This window comes from Eleutherodactylus coqui, chromosome 2 (assembly GCF_035609145.1).
Source record: "Eleutherodactylus coqui strain aEleCoq1 chromosome 2, aEleCoq1.hap1, whole genome shotgun sequence".
In the NCBI taxonomy this organism is placed as follows: Eukaryota; Metazoa; Chordata; class Amphibia; order Anura; family Eleutherodactylidae; genus Eleutherodactylus; species Eleutherodactylus coqui.
Window position 1 is genome coordinate 60,085,186 of NC_089838.1, and position 16,317 is coordinate 60,101,502.

Consider the following 16,317-nt stretch of genomic DNA (forward strand, 5'->3'; position numbering starts at 1 on the left):
TGTCTCAAAAATGTATACACATTTCAGTAGTTATCTATGCCCTTTTTAAAATCTGAATTGAACTATGGTGGCAATATGTAGTAGTATGTTGTTTCTAAAGATGTAACTCCCGCACACAACAGCACTTACAACAACCATGGGACTACAGAGAATGTGCATTACCATGGTCAAAATCAGCAAGGACAGACATTGGGACCCTCCAAGCTCTCCTAGACCTGCAAAGAACCAGGTAGAATGGGCAGTTTTCAGCAGGGGGCCTCCAAGATGGCGCTAAGCGCTTCCTCTCCAACTGCTGATGGGACAGACTACTCCAACTTACACAGCAACACTGATGATTTCTCAGACAAGCAATGTGCTCCCATCTCCAAAGCCTACCTGAGAAGGACACTTTTTTAACATTTGAAGCCAGTAATGGGCAGAAAGTGGAGGTACGAGTGAATATGTGCATGGAGGTGACTGTGTTCTCTAATGCTGTAGCTCCATGCATGAATTCCCAACATGAGCACATCAACAAGGCCGTCACATTGATCAAAGATCAGGAAAACAGGAGTTGGAGAAAAAATATAAGAATTAAAAGGCATTAAGGAAGTGTAGGCATCCAATATTGGAGCACACGCTGCGTTCAAAATATCGCGTGGTATACGTTCTGGTGTCAAACTCCCCTCCTAGGGCTCACATGGTGATGAGATTGGCGTCTAGTGAGTAGATGATATAGTGTATGTGTGTGTGTATATATATGTGTATATATATATATGTATATATATATATATATATATATATATATATATAATGTGCGTTTTTAATATGTGATTGTATTGCTTGATAAAGGCATCAGCCGAAACGCGTTGCAATAAGACGGTATATTATATACCAATCTTTTTTGGACTATTGAATTGCCTGTCACAGATCCTGTGAGCGCTGAATCTTCCTTTTCTACGTTGGAGACACCATAATCCTTCCTGCAAGGACTTCTTTTTTTATTCCAGTGTACCTCCAAAGACTCAACTACATTCATTCAAACTTCTGTGCTCCATATCACTAAAGCCACTAAAATCAGTAATACAACAATTTCCGACCATGCACTGGTAAGCCTTACACTAAATTAATAGAAAAGTTGCTTGTGTTTAACCCCTTAGTGACCAAGCCTGTTTGCGCCTTAATGACCAGGCCAAATTTTGCAAATCTGACACGTGTCAATTTAGCATGGAAAAACGCCATAAAGGTTTTGCATATCCAAGCGATTCTGACATTGTTTTTTCGCCACATGTTGTACTTCATTTAGGCAGAAAAAAAAGACCGATAGAATTTGTTTATTTATTAAAAGCGCCAAAATTGAGAAAATTTTTTCACATTTCCAACTGCAATATCTCAAATATGTGCAAACATAATATAGAAATTTTTGCTAAGATATATATTTCCATCCGTTTACTTTATTTTGGGTGCACATTGGAAAAACTTTCGTGTTTTTTTAACCATTTAGGAGACGTACAAATTTAACATTACTTTTCAGCATTTTGAGGAACACTTTGTTTTCCTACACCAAGCCAAGATTGGAAAGGCTCATAGGAGTCAAAATGATAGATATCCCCACAAGTGACTCCATTTTAAAAACTACACCCCTTAACGTATTCACTGAGGGGTGTCATGAGTATTTTAACCCCACAGTTTTTTTTTTAGGAGTCAATGCAATTTAGAAGAGAAAAACTAAAATTTCATATTTTTGCAAATATGTCATTTTAAAGACAGGAATTGTTTCTATAGTACACAGGAAAATGTGGATTTGCACCCCAGAATGGATACGCCTGTTTGTCCCGTGCCCAGAAACATACCCATTGTAGCCCTAGTATTACGTCTGTATGCACAATTGGGCCCAAAATGAAAGGAGCGACCGGTGGCTTTCGGAACAGAAATTTTGCTTGAAGGAGATTTAGGCCCTATTGCACACTTGTAGAGCCATTGAGTGACCAAAACGACGGAGAACCCCCACAAGTGACCCCATTTTGAAAAGTAGACCCCTTAACGAATTTATCTAGGGGTACGATGACATTTTTGATTTCCCAGTTTTTGAATGAATCTAAGCCAAGCCGAAGGAAAAAAATTACGATTTTCATTTTTTTGGTAATTCTGTCATTTTAAAAGCAGTTTTTTTGTACAGCACATATATGAATGAAGACTTGCACCCCAAAATGGATACCCCTGTTTGTCCTGTGCTCAGAAACATACCCATTGTGGCCCTAATCTTATGTCTGGATGCACAATGGGGCCCAAAATGAAAGGAGCAACCGGTGGCTTTCGGAACAGAAATTTTGCTTGAAGGAGATTAAGGCCCTATTGCACACTTGTAGAGCCATTGAGTGACCAAAACGATAGAGAACGCCCATAAGTGACCCCTATTTTGAAAAGTAGACCCCTTAACGAATTTATCTAGGGGTACAATGACTTTTTTGATTTCACAGTTTTTGAATGAATCTAAGCCAAGCCGAAGGAAAAAAAGTATGATTTTCATTTTTTTGGCAATTGTGTCAATTTAAAAACAGTTTTTTTTGTCCAGTGTACATAGGAATGAAGACGTTCACCCCAAAATTGATACCCCCGTTTGTCCTGTGTTCAGAAACATACCCATTGTGGCCCTAATCTACTTAAATGACACATGGCTAGGCCTATAATGGGAGGAGCACCCGTTGGATTTCGGGGTACAACGGAATAAATTCCAGGCCTCATTGCCCACTTGTAGAGCCATTGAGCTGCCAAAACAATAGAGAACCCCCACAAATGACCCCATTTTGAAAACTAGACCCCTTAACAAATTCATCTAGGGGTGTACTGCATATTTTGACCCCACAGTATTTGAATGAATCTAAGCAAAGCAGAAGGAAAAAATTACGATTTTCATTTTTTTGGCAATTTTGTCAATTTAAAAACTGTTTTTTTTGTACAGTGTACATAGGAATGAAGACGTTCACCCCAAAATGGATACCCCTGTTTGTCCCGTGTTCAGAAACATACCCATTGTAGCCCTAATCTACTTACAGGACACATGGCTAGGCCCATAATGGAGGGAATGCCCGCTGGATTTCAGGGCAGAACTGAATAAATTCCAGGCCTCATTGCCCACTTATACGGGAAACAAATTGACTTCCTAAAAATAATCCCCACCCCCACCCCCGCCACCCCCATTTTATGGCATTCCCTAAATATTAGATAAAGGTAATAATATAAACTGCGTTTTATGTCCGAAGACGGGGGTAATTACGGAGACTGGTTGGGTTGGGCACATGGGGCAAGAAAACAGTGTATCCCCCTCCTCTCATGCTTTTTGGGGGGTATTTCGTAACCTCAGCGGCAGGTATGGGGTGTAAAAAGTGGCGCTCTGTGAGTCTTCGTAAGCTTGCTGCGGTGCGGCGGTCTCACACAGAAGGCGCTCAACAAGCTGCTCCTGGAACTGCATGTAGGCGAGCGTTCCCGGGGCTTCTTGTAAATTACGGATTACAGGTAGCTGTCTGAATAACCCCGGGCTCACACGGCCGTATGCTGAATCCACTTGCGGAGGCCCGCAGCGGATTCCAGCTGTGAGCCCGGCTGTGACTCTGCGTACGGCCACGTAATGTACTGCGCATAACTGTCTATTCATACAGGCGGTCATGCGCAGTACACCGTTGTTTGTTTTTATTTCCCGTGCCGTCGCTTAGAGATGACCCGGGTACCCGCAGCCCGTACACAATGTGTTTGCATATGGGCTGCGGGTATATCCGCGGTCATAGAGCACAATGGGCTCTAGGTCGCGGATATCCGCGGTAAAATATAGCATGCCGTGTTCTGTTTCTGCGAGTGGATTCCGTAATTCCGACCCACTAATTGAGAAGAATTGTGTAATCCAATGCATGCGATTGATCCGTGGATTACCGCTGATCAAGCGCATGCCGAACCCGTAATTCCTCTCCGGTCTTGTGTGACCAGGCTAATGTTAGATCACTACTTTATCACGTGACCGGGGACCGCTCAACAAGGCCGCCAGTCACTGCTCCAAGCACTCAGTGACCGTTGGTCGCTGGGAGCAAGGAGATTTAAAATTTCCTGGGCTCCCCGGCTGCTGCGAATGTGTCCGGCATTTTGCCGGCGGGCGCATGCGCAGCAGCCGGAAGGGTCCATGGAGGATAATCGCATCTGGATTCAAATGCGGAAGCCTCTGAGAAGATGTTTCATCTCCCCTCACCGATCGCATCAGTGAGGGGAGATGAAACTGCCACTTTTTTAAGAACTTTTACGTGATCGCCATTATGCATTCGATAACGGCGATGACGTGACCAGTAACCGTATACTGTGGCTCCCCGTGACATCTCCAGGCTCTTGGCTACCTTTGGTAGCCAGGAACAGGGAGATTTTAAACTTCTTGGGCAATATTTCACTTTTGCACATGCGTCCGCCATCATGCTGACGGGCGCATGCGCCGAAGCTGGGGTAAGGTCCGCGGATGAACATCCCAACAGGGAACAAATCCGGGACCTTGGGTACGTAATTTCATCCCCCCTTACGGATACAATCCGTAAGGGGAGATGAAACTTTAACTTTTTAAACTTTTAACTTTTTTAAAAATTTTTAACTTTATATGATCACCGTTATCCATCGGATAACGGTGATCATATGACTGGAAACCGCATACAGCGGTCCCCAGTCATATCTCCCTGCACTCGGCTATCTGTGACAGCTGGGTGCAGGGAGATTTTGAATTTGCCGGGCTCGCCGGCCTTCTGCGCATGCGCGCCACATCGGTGCATGCGCAGAAGCCAGCGGGGGGTCTGGAAACCGGCCGGAGGACATGGAGGAAGCGGGGTGAGTATTTTCACCTCCCCTCATGGATCCGATCCATGAGGGGAGGTGAAGCTTTTCTTTTTTTACACTTTTCTTTACTTTTCCGCGATCGCCGTTATCCATTGGATAACCGCGATCGCGGTATCAGGACCGCTCACCGCGGTCCCCACTGACATCTTCTGCCTCCCGGCTACCTACAGGAGCTGGGAGCCAGGAGATTTTAAATCTCCCGCGCCGCCGGGCCTTCTGCGCATGCGGCTAACGTAATGCCGCCTGGCGCGCATGCGCAGAAGGACGGCTACGGGGCCCGGAGCATTGGGAGAGCGGGGAGCAGTGCGGCGGACCTCGGTGAGTAATTTCAGTTGCCCTGATGGATCCGATCCATCAGGGCAGCTGAATATGTAACTTTTTTTGCACTTTTATTTACTTTTTTGTGATTGGCGCTATCCATTGGATAGCGCCGATCGCAATGCCGGGGCGGGGGGGGGGGTCCCCGCAGCCCGGGATGACAGCTCCATGCTGTCGGCTACCTGCGGTCACCGACAGTATGGAGCTGTCACGTCCAGAGCCCGAGGGGCTTTACTCTCTGCAGGACACATGTTTTTACGTCCTCAGAGAATAAAGCCCACTTCGGGAGGACGTAAAAACACTATGGGCTGGTCGTTAAGGGGTTAAATAAATCCATGTTACAGAATGAATCGAATCTGAGATCTATAGCGAAACCATCTGAAGACGTTTTGTAATTTTAGCACTTACAATCCAATTAAATACCCAATTTTTTGGGACCCATACAAGGTATATGTAAGGGGGGGGTCCTTAGAGCTTGGAGCTAAACAAAAGAAAGCAAAACAAAAGGAAATCGACTCTATCCTGTCGCAAATAGCAACCCCCTGAGAAGATCCATAAATATTCTAAAGCCCAACTGGCTCTGAATGAGTTGATATCTCTAAAAGACAAGCTTAAAAATATCTTGCTGGGAACAATCACATTTTGCTCTACTGGCTAACACGGTACCAAAGTGTAAAAAAAAAATCTTGAATGCTAAAGCTGCCAAACAACTTGGATATATAGGTTGTATGCATGGCAATAAAGGAGGGAAACTCATGTTGTCTCTAATTTAAAAGAAAAGCAAAAGGGCAGGCTTTCACCCCATCCATAGAAAGCACCCATGGAACGATACTGACCTCAACTCTCTACATTCCCCAGGCCTTTTACTCTATACAATCTGAAAGAATCAGAGGGAGTCTCTTCAGGAAGCAATCTCATCCATCTGAAAATCCCTAAATCTGACTTCAATTACCGGCCTGGATGCAACTAACCTTAGGTCTCCGATCTCTATTAAAGAAATAGCCAATGTGGTCAATTCATTTCCTCCCAATAAGAGCCCAGGCCCAGATGGTCTCCCTCTCATTTATTATGAAAAGTTCTACGACATTCTGCTCCCATATCTAGTTTTAGCTTGTAACAATCAATTACAAAGAACCCCTCTTCTTTGTGGCAATTATAAACTAGATCTGAAAATTTGGGCTAAATTCCTAGTTAAAAGGATTAGAGACTTTGTTCGCCTTTCACTAACGTTGGAATCTTCAGGCTTTGTCTGAAGGTGCTTTTAGACTAAACAATTATCGTTCAAAAAAAATCATTAAGACGAGTGAACGGAACAATTCTCACTCGGTCTAAATATAAGAATCATTCACTTTTTGTTCGCTCATTTTGGTACAAAACCCCAGAGCAATTATATGCCTATAAACTCTCAGATTCCAATCTTTGTGGGCGGGGCAAACCTCACACTGGCTCCATGTAAGACATATGGTGGACTTGTCCAATTTCAGTACATTTTGGAAATTAATTGAATCGGAAATCAGAAAGGTGTTGAACCTAAACCCCAATTTTACCCTCACATTCCAACAAGCCGTCTTTGACAAACCTGCATTTACGATACTCCCATTAGACATAACTTGGCCACTCAACTTATTGCTGCTGCGAAGACCTTAACCCCTTAGTGACCACACTTTTTTTTGTTTTTTTCCATTTCCTCCCCCCCCCCTTCCCTTTTAAAAAGTCGTAACTCCTTTATTTATCCATCGACGTAGCCATATGAGGGCTTGTTTTTTGTGGGACGAGTTGAATTTTTTTAATGGTACTATTTAATGTACCGTATAATGTACTGAAAAACTTTTAAAAAAATTCTAGGTGGAGAGAAATGGAGAAAAAGCAACATTCTGCAATCTTTCAGTGCGTCTTGTTTCTACGACGCACAAACTACAACAAAAATGACGTGATAACTTTACTCTATGGGTCAGTACAATTACTACGATACCAAACTTGTATAGTTTTTTTTGTTGTTGTACTAATTTTTTTTTTAAGACCTTTAATGCTTTTAAATTATTTTCTGTCGCCATCTGCTGCACACAATACCTTTTTATTTTTCCGTTAATATAGTTTTGTTAGGGCTCATTTTGTGCAGTATGTCCTGTTGTTTCCATTGGTACCATTTTGGAATACTTTTTGATCGCTTTTTATTAAATTTTTCTCTTGGCATTCTTTTTTATTTTTATTTTTTTCGGACAATGTTCACCATGCGTAATGAAATAATTCATTACTTTAATAGATTGGACTTTTACGGACGCAGTGATACCAAATACGCATTTTTGCTTTATTATTTAGATTATTTTATTGCAAATATGGGAAAAGTTGTTTTTTTACTTTTATTACTTTTTATAATTAGTAAAACTTTATTATTTTTATTTTTACACTTTCTTTTAGTCCCCAGGAGGGACCACAACCAGCGAAGCTTTGATTGCTCCTGCAGTATGATGTAATGCCATAGCATTACATCATACTGCATTCTGACAGGCAGCCTACCAAGCCACCCCACCCCATTCTGCCATGACAGCCCTAGGGTCTTTCAGAAGGATCTCGGCTGCCATGAAATCCGCACGGCTCTCCCAATCTCACCGCAGAAGGGCCATTCAGGGGATTTAAGTGCCGCTGTCAGATTTGACAGTGGCATTTAAAGGGTTAACAGTCCGAACGGAGCTGTTGCCCGCTGTAATAAACAGCTGACACCTGCGATGTATGGAAGGAGATGGCAGCGCTATCTCCCTCCATACACGTCCTGCAACCGCAGGACGTAAAAACATGATAGCGTGGTCACTAAGGGGTTAATCCCCTTGTTCTGGCTACAAACCTCCCCTGTTCTTCTAAAAAAGCATAGATCGAGAAAGTGAATCAAATTGTTAGATTCAAATTCATCCTTACCCGGACTGAATAGAGACATGATCAGCACCTCAAGACTTGGTCCCCCTGAATAGGTTATCAAGGCCTATAGAATCCACTTTTCTTTGCAGCTTATAGATATATATCGATGATGTACTCCTTCGCCATGTGAGATGAATATGTTTTCCACATTTCTGTAGTTTCCCCCACTTTTTCTTTGTAAGGTCGCTGATTTTGTTTGCCACCCTTATGTGGTTTCGGGCAGCTGCTAGCGTCCCTCTGCTCTGTCTGCTTTCATCCAGCACTCAGAGGGTTAACCAGCTCTCTGGCTCTCAGCTCACCTGAGGGGTTAATTAAAGGGGTTGTCCCACGCCGAAACGGGTTTTTTTTTTTTCAACACCCCCCCCCCCCCCCCCCCCCCCCGTTCGGCGCAAGACAACCCCGATGCAGGGACTTAAAAAAAAAACCGCTCAGCGCTTACCTGAATCCCCGCGCTCCGGTGACTTCTATACTTACCGGTTGAAGATGGCCGCCGGGATCCTCTTCCTCCGTGGACCGCAGGGCTTCTGTGCGGTCCATTGCCAATTCCAGCCTCCTGATTGGCTGGAATCGGCACGTGACGGGGCGGAGCTACACGGAGCTACACGGAGCCCCATTGAGAAGATAAGAAGACCCGGACTGCGCAAGCGCGTCTAATTTGGCCATTCGACCATTTTAGACGGCGAAAATTAGACTGCAACCATGGAGACGAGGACGCCAGCAGCAGAGCAGGTAAGTGAAAAACTTTTGATAACTTCTGTATGGCTCATAATTAATGCACAATGTACATTACAAAGTGCATTAATATGGCCATACAGAAGTGTATAGACCCACTTGCTGCCGCGGGACAACCCCTTTAAGCATTACTCCCCTATTTAAGTTGAGCTGATGCCCTTCCTGTGGCCTCTCAATTGGTGTGTCTTAGATTCTGGCACGCAGCCTTCTTTGGTCACTCTGTCCTGTCTCCGTTCTGCCCGCTTTCTGTGTTCTGTTTTGCAGTCTGAATTCTGTCTTAGGGTGACTACCCACTACAGTTTGTTTTTCACTGTGAAATTCGCAGCGTTTTTTTTCTGCAGGGGTCTATGGGACTTGTAATGTTAAAATCGCGATTGCCCAAAATCGCGATTTTAACATTACAAGTCCCATAAACCCCTGCAGAAAAAAAACGCTGCGAATTTCGCAGTGAAACAAAAACTGTAGTTGGTAGTCACCCTTATCTGTGTCTTGTCTGCCTCTCTGCCTTGGGTCTGTTTCTGACCTTCTGTTCTGTCTTAGGCTTTTTGCATATCTGCATCTGTTCATATTATTTCCCGTCAGCTTCATGTCAGTTCGTCCTTGCTCTGTCCTGTAATCTGTCTACTGCTAGTTCCATCTGATTCCCACATTTGCTACACCATCAGAGATCGTCAGACCTGAAGTTCCGGCGCAGGGCCGCCCCCTATTGGTGCGATTACCTTGCTTATTGGTAGGGGTCTGCCATTCTCCCTGCAGCCAAAGGTCAGTCTTCCCTTTCCTGTCTACAGTCTGTCTATCTGAGGAGTAAGCTACCAACCACTCCAGGACTGTCCTCAGGCTTGGTGGGTTGGTCCAGTGGCTCCACATTTCTGTAAATCCGAAACATCCTTATCCCACACTTTTTACCTTTATGTGCATATGTGACTATCACTTTTTTGCCTATACGTAAAGTATTTTGATATTACAGTTCCTCTTAGTTGAGGCAAACAGCCCAGTTGGGCTTTCTTTGTCATTACTCAGCCTGAAGGCCTCCTCTTTTTCCCTTTTCTTTACATATTCTGGTCACCGCTTCAATTGTTGTTTGCTATAAAACTCAATAAAAATAGAATAGCAAGCAACTCAAGATCATTTTGAAGTGGTATTGGAAATTTGAGAATGTCTGGATGTTAGTCGTAACCACTTTGAGCACCTAATGTGATTACATAAGTCAAACATAACCTACAGCTATCCTCTGCCGTCTATATAAATCCAGTAATATGCATATATTTTTCATATTGAAGTGTGTATACTTTTTTAGGACACCTTGTATTTATACCAAGGACTATGACTGTAATAAGGGGGAATCATCTACAGCTAGGAAAGAAAGTTTCTATACAAACATAGAATGGAGTTATTTACTGTAAGAGCAGTGAAACTATGGAATTCTCTGCCTGAGAACTTGGTGATGGTGAATACTAAAAGTTCAAGAAAGGCCTACTTTTCTTGAGTGCAACAATATTACATAGTCACTAGCTTACTCCAGGAGGGTTGTTGATCCAGGGATTTCTGATTTCCAGATTTCATGTCGGGAAAGATTTTTATTTTTCCCCTAAAATGAGGTAAATTGGCTACTATATAATGTTTTTTTTTTTTTTGCCTTCCTCTGAATCAACACTGGGTGTTAATAGGCTGAACAGGATGCACATATGTCTTTTTTTAATCCTGTAAAAGAAAAAAGGTTTGGTACCCTGTTAGCCAGTAGAGCAAACAGACATGATGATGTAGCAAGCTTTCAAACCTAGAGTTCTACCTCAGGTTCAAAAGCTTGCTATAACATCATGTCTTTTTGTTAGCCATTAAAAGGTACCATATTTACAAGATTACATTTTTTTTCACCCTTAGGCCGCCTGCACACGAGCGTTCCGGATTCCGCTAGCGGATTTTCACGCGCGTATGGTACCTAAATGTGCTTGCGGATAGGTGCGGATGCGTGAAAAATCACGCGCGGATATGCGCGGATGTGTTGCGGAAACAAACGTGCAGAAAAACCAGCAGCCGCCCCTTATTGTAAACCCAACCCCTAGAGAACTGCCCATTCCTTGGAAAACAGCTTAAAAACCAACACCCAGACTCCGTTTTGTCCCTCTTGCTTGTGCGAGCACCGTTAAATTATTCTGGCAACATGCTTTCACCCGGTGAGCAGATGTCTTTGTGGGCATGGTTGATCCATGTAACTTTTTTCGGGCGCTTCTCCAGCGTGACTTTATTTCAGTCACTGCAAAAAAATTCACAAGAGGAATTCATTACTACAGATTTTGCGTTCTTACATCCTGAATTGGCAAGAAATACTACCTATCTCCCTCTACACATTGCGGGTGTCTGCTGAACAAGGCTATTAACCCAATAAATGCCGCTTCAGTGGCACCAGTGGAAAATACAACTGTTCCCGCAAAAAACAAACAGGGAGGGCTTAGTAACTTGGGCACATCCTGGCGGCTGATGCACCCGTCTTCCTGCACAAGACGGCCGCAATGCAGGATGGACGTCTTTCCACAGAGCTGGAGGAAAGAACACAAGTCCGGCAATGGAGCCGGTCATGTGCTCTTTTCTGCCAGCGTTGCGGAGAGTCGCCCGTCCTGCAGTGTGACCGTTTTGGTATCGCTGCATCCGTAAAAGTCTGATCTATCAAAGTAATGTATGATTTACCCTGCACGGTGAATGTGGTCAAAAAAAATAAAGAAACGAAATGCACTTTTTCGGTCACCCTATTTCCGAGAAAAAATGTAATAAAAGGCGATCAAAAAGTCAACTGTATGCGAAAATGGTACCAACAGAAACGTCAGGACATACCGCACAAAATGAGCCCTCACACAACTATGTCGCCAAAGAAATAAAAAAGTTATTGCACGCAGAAAATGGACACAGAAAATAATTAAAAAAAAAAAATACAAGTACTACAGCAAAAAAAAATACTATATAAGTTTGGTATCGTAGTAATCGTACTGACCCGTAGAATAAAAATATCAGGTCGTTTTTGTTGCACTTTGCGTGCTGCAGAAACAGGACGATCGAAAGATGGTGGAAAGTCTTTTTTTTTCTCTCCGATTACAATTTTTTAAAGGTTTTTCAGTAAATTATATGGTACAATAAATAGTGCCATTGCAAAATACAACTCGTCCTGCAAAAAAACAAGCCCTCATACAGCGACGTCGATGGATAAATAAAGGAACTACGATTTTTTTAGGGAGTAGGGGAAAAAAAAGCAAAAAAGCTCCGTCACTAAGGGGTTAAAAGTGGGGATGGAAAAAAGCACAATAAAAACAAAAGTAAAACTGCTTGGCCACTAAGGGGTTAAAATGAAAAAAAAAGGACATTTGACACAATAGCGAATAATACTCCCGCAAGTTCTTCTTTTCCGCTTCTATTGCGTTCGTCCAGGCATCCCCATAAACCTGGGCGGACAGTTGAAGCCAGGATTGTTCCTTTCGATTCTTGTTTAAGTACTCTGGGGAGTTACTGTCCCATATGCTAGGGAAGTCCTGCATCATTGCGACAAGTTTGCCCATGTCGATCATTATTCGTTACGCCTGGTGGCTGGTGGCTGGTGGCTGGTGGATGAGGTGACTGGAAGGACAGTGCTGCTGCTGAAATTTGCCTGTGAAGCTCTGTGCTGTGTGTTGGGACGCCTCCTACCACGCCTACTTTCTGTAGTCATAGCAACCAGTGACTCCATCTGCAGCTGCACTGCGGATGTACTGCGTGAAAAAACGCACCCATTCACTTGTATTGGAGGCTTCACGCGCAGAATCCGACCCAAATTAGGACAGGTCGCAGATTTTTTCAAGCGCGTGAAAAAACGCGATACAAATCCGTCCGTCTGGGGACAACTGCGGATCCTCATAGGAGTATACTGGCTGCGGTCTGGGGCGGACAATGTGCATAAAATAACGCGCTAGAAATTCCGTTCGTGTGCAGGCACCCTAAGGCCGCCTGCACACGAGCGTTCTGGATTCCGCTAGCGGATTTTCACGCGCGTATGGTACCTAAATGTGCTTGCGGATAGGTGCGGATGCGTGAAAAATCACGCGCGGATATACGTGGATGTGTTGCAGAAAAAAACGCGCAGAAAAACCAGCAGACACCCCTTATTGTAAACCCAACCCCTAGAGAACTGCCCATTCCTTGGAAAACAGCTTAAAAACCAACACCCAGACTCCGTTTTGTCCCCCTTGCTTGTGCGAGCACCGTTAAATTATTCTGGCAACATGCTTTCACCCGGTGAGCAGATGTCTTTGTGGGCATGGTTGATCCATGTAACTTTTTTCAGGCGCTTCTCCAGCGTGACTTTATTTCAGTCACTGCAAAAAAATTCACAAGAGGAATTCATTACTACAGATTTTGCATTCTTACATCCTGCATTGGCAAGAAATACTACCTATCTCCCTCTACAAATTTGCCTGTGAAGCTCTGTGCTGTGTGTTGGGACGCCTCCTACCATGCCTACTTCCTGTAGTCATAGCAACCAGTGACTCCATCCGCAGCTGCACTGCGGATGTACTGCGTGAAAAAACGCACCCATTCACTTGTATTGGAGGCTTCACGCGCAGAATCCGACCCAAATTAGAACAGGTCGCAGATTTTTTCAAGCGCGTGAAAAAACGCGATACAAATCCGTCCGTCTGGGGACAACTGCGGATCCTCACAGGAGTATATTGGCTGTGGTCTGGGGCAGATAATGTGCCTAAAATAACGTGCTGGAAATTCCGTTCGTGTGCAGGCACCCTAAGGCCGCCTGCACACGGGCGGAAATCCCGCGGCGGTATTTCCCGCGGGATTTCCGCCACTGAAAGCCTGCATAGGAGTGCATTACAATACGCACTCCTATGCAGACGGCCACGGTTTGGCCGCGCGAAATCTCGCGCGGCAAACAAACCGCGGCATGTCCTATTTTTGTGCGGGGCTCGCAGAGCCTCGCACAGAAACGTCACTCACCCGGCCACCGGCTCCGGTCTGCGCATGCGCCGGCGGACCGGCAGCCGGCACATGAAAGAGCCGGGGCCGCCAGGCGCGGGTAAGTACGCGCTCGTCCCTGCAGGCTCTCGGGTCGGGTCCCGCAGCGAGAATTCTCGCCGCCGGATCCGACCCGCTCGTCTGCAGGCGGCCTTAGGCTGGGTTCTCATGGGGCGGAGAGATTTCCGCCGGGAGAACCACTGCTTCAAAACCCGCGGCAGTGTTGAAGCGGCCCGGGCCACTCGCTCTTACTCTGCGGCCGGCGCTCCCATAGAGGAGAGCGTGGCCGCAGCGGGGAAAAAAAATAGACATGCTGCAGTCGGCAAATCTGCGCCGCAGCGGTGGCTTCTGCCGGCTTAGCCACAGCGGATTTGCTGTCCCGTGTGGCCGAGATTTCTGAGAAATCTCGTCCACATGGCTGGCTAATCCCACGATTAGCGGCCGCATGCGGATTTGCCGCAGCGAAATTCCCCACAGAATTTCCGCGGCAAATCCGCCCCGTGTGAACCCAGCCTTAGCCTGGCTGCACACGAACCGGTCGGATTCCGCATGCAGGAACCCGCAGCGGAATCTGACCCTGTGCCCAGCCAGCTTCTGCGGGTACCTGCTTCTTGTCTTCTTTTCCTGTACTGCGGATGATCTGCACTCCTCACCGTCGGATATGCGCAGTACAGCTTTTTTAAAAATCTCTGCTTTTCACGTGCTGTCTCTAGGTGAAGACACGGGTATCTGCGACCTTTCTGCAGTGACATTCCGGAAGAGCCGCGGGTTGTGTGGCTTCCATTCACTTCAATGGAAGCTGTCCACTTGGAATCTGCGCAAAAATGGAACATGCTGCGATTTTTCCTCTGCGAGCAGAATTCGAAATTCATTTCCTCTCATGTGCAAGAAGAGATTTTTCATAGCATGTTACGATTGGTATTTACTCGGAATCAGCCCACCACGGATTTCGCAATGCAAATCTGTTCGTGTGTAGCCGACCTAACGCACTGTTACTTTTGGGTTATCATCTTGTTGCAGTGCTCAACATCTTTTCAGCTTGAGGTCATGGACTGCTGATCTCATATTCTGTAAAATATTTGGATACACCTGAGAATGCATTGTTCCTTTAATGATCACAAGGCATGGGAGTGTTTTTTTTTAGTGTCTTGAGACTAAGGCCAAATGAAGAGTTATCCCACAAACACCGCTTATCACCTATTCACAGGATAGGAATTTTCTGATTGATTAGGGACTAGAGATGAGCGAGCGTACTCGGAAAAGCACTACTCGCTCGAGTAATTTGCTTTATCCGAGTATCGCTGTGCTCGTCCCTGAAGATTCGGGTGCCGGCACGGAGCGGGGAGCTGCAGGGGAGAGCGGGGAGGAACGGAGGTAAGATCTTTCTCTCCCTCTCTCCCGCCCGCTCTCCCCTGCTCCCCGCTGCGACTCACCTGTCAGCCGCAGCGGCACCCGAATCTTCAGGGACGAGCACAGCGATACTCGGATAAAGCACATTACTCGAGCGAGTAGTGCTTTTCCGAGTACGCTCGCTCATCTCTATTAGGGACCCATTGGTCAACTGAACCAGGGGTCCTGTGTGGTTGAATGGAGCATTGGTGGGTATCTGTACTGCCGCAACATTTTAAACTCTATGGAACGGATGGGGATAGCCTAGACTTACTTCACTCTACCAATGCCCCACTCACTAAAATTTGGTATCGATTCCATGGCTGGAATGCCTCGTATTCCTGGGACACTTCCTCGTATGCTTCCATCATATGACAAATATCAAAGGCGGCCAATGGTACAATGAATATGGATGACTGAACGAGTTGCGAGCAAATGGTTCCTGTATAAACGGGCTGCATGAGCGACTTCTGGTACCGTTCGCTTGTGCGAATGATAAATCACTCTGTGTAAAAGTAACCTAACAAGTGTTTGCTAATTCGTTGGCTGATTGCTGTCCCTTTTAGGCCTCATGCCCACAACTGTTGCGGGATACGACCGCGGATTTACGCCGTGGGAGTACCGCATTGGTAAACAAAACCCACCTGCTGGTGGTCACAGAAAAACGCACGTTTTTCTACGGTCTCCATTGCTATATTAATGGCGACCTCCCGTGGCGTAAAGCTGCGGAAAATAGAACATGCCAGCTGCGAAAATCCGCTGTATAGTTCCGCGTGTCGGCATTGGCAGGCAGATAAGCTGTTAGGTTCAATAGAACCTAATAGCTGCAGAATTCCGCCGTGGGCATTCACCCTTACACGACCTGACGGTCAGGCGCATGCTCATGCCAGGTAAGTGGTCCTTAAACCATCCTTGGCTGTAAAAGTACCATATGTGCCGTGTGGTCCTAAGGGTGAATTACACAGGTGCATGCAAATTTCAGTCTGTGAATACGCCGCATATTGACGGGCTGAAATATGCTGCTGCCTTACGTTTTTCTGCTATCGGCAGTCTTTTTCCTCACATTGATGCGCAAGTTTCCACAGTGCATAATACGCACCACGCCACAGATTTTTTCACGCAATCGCACTGCATATT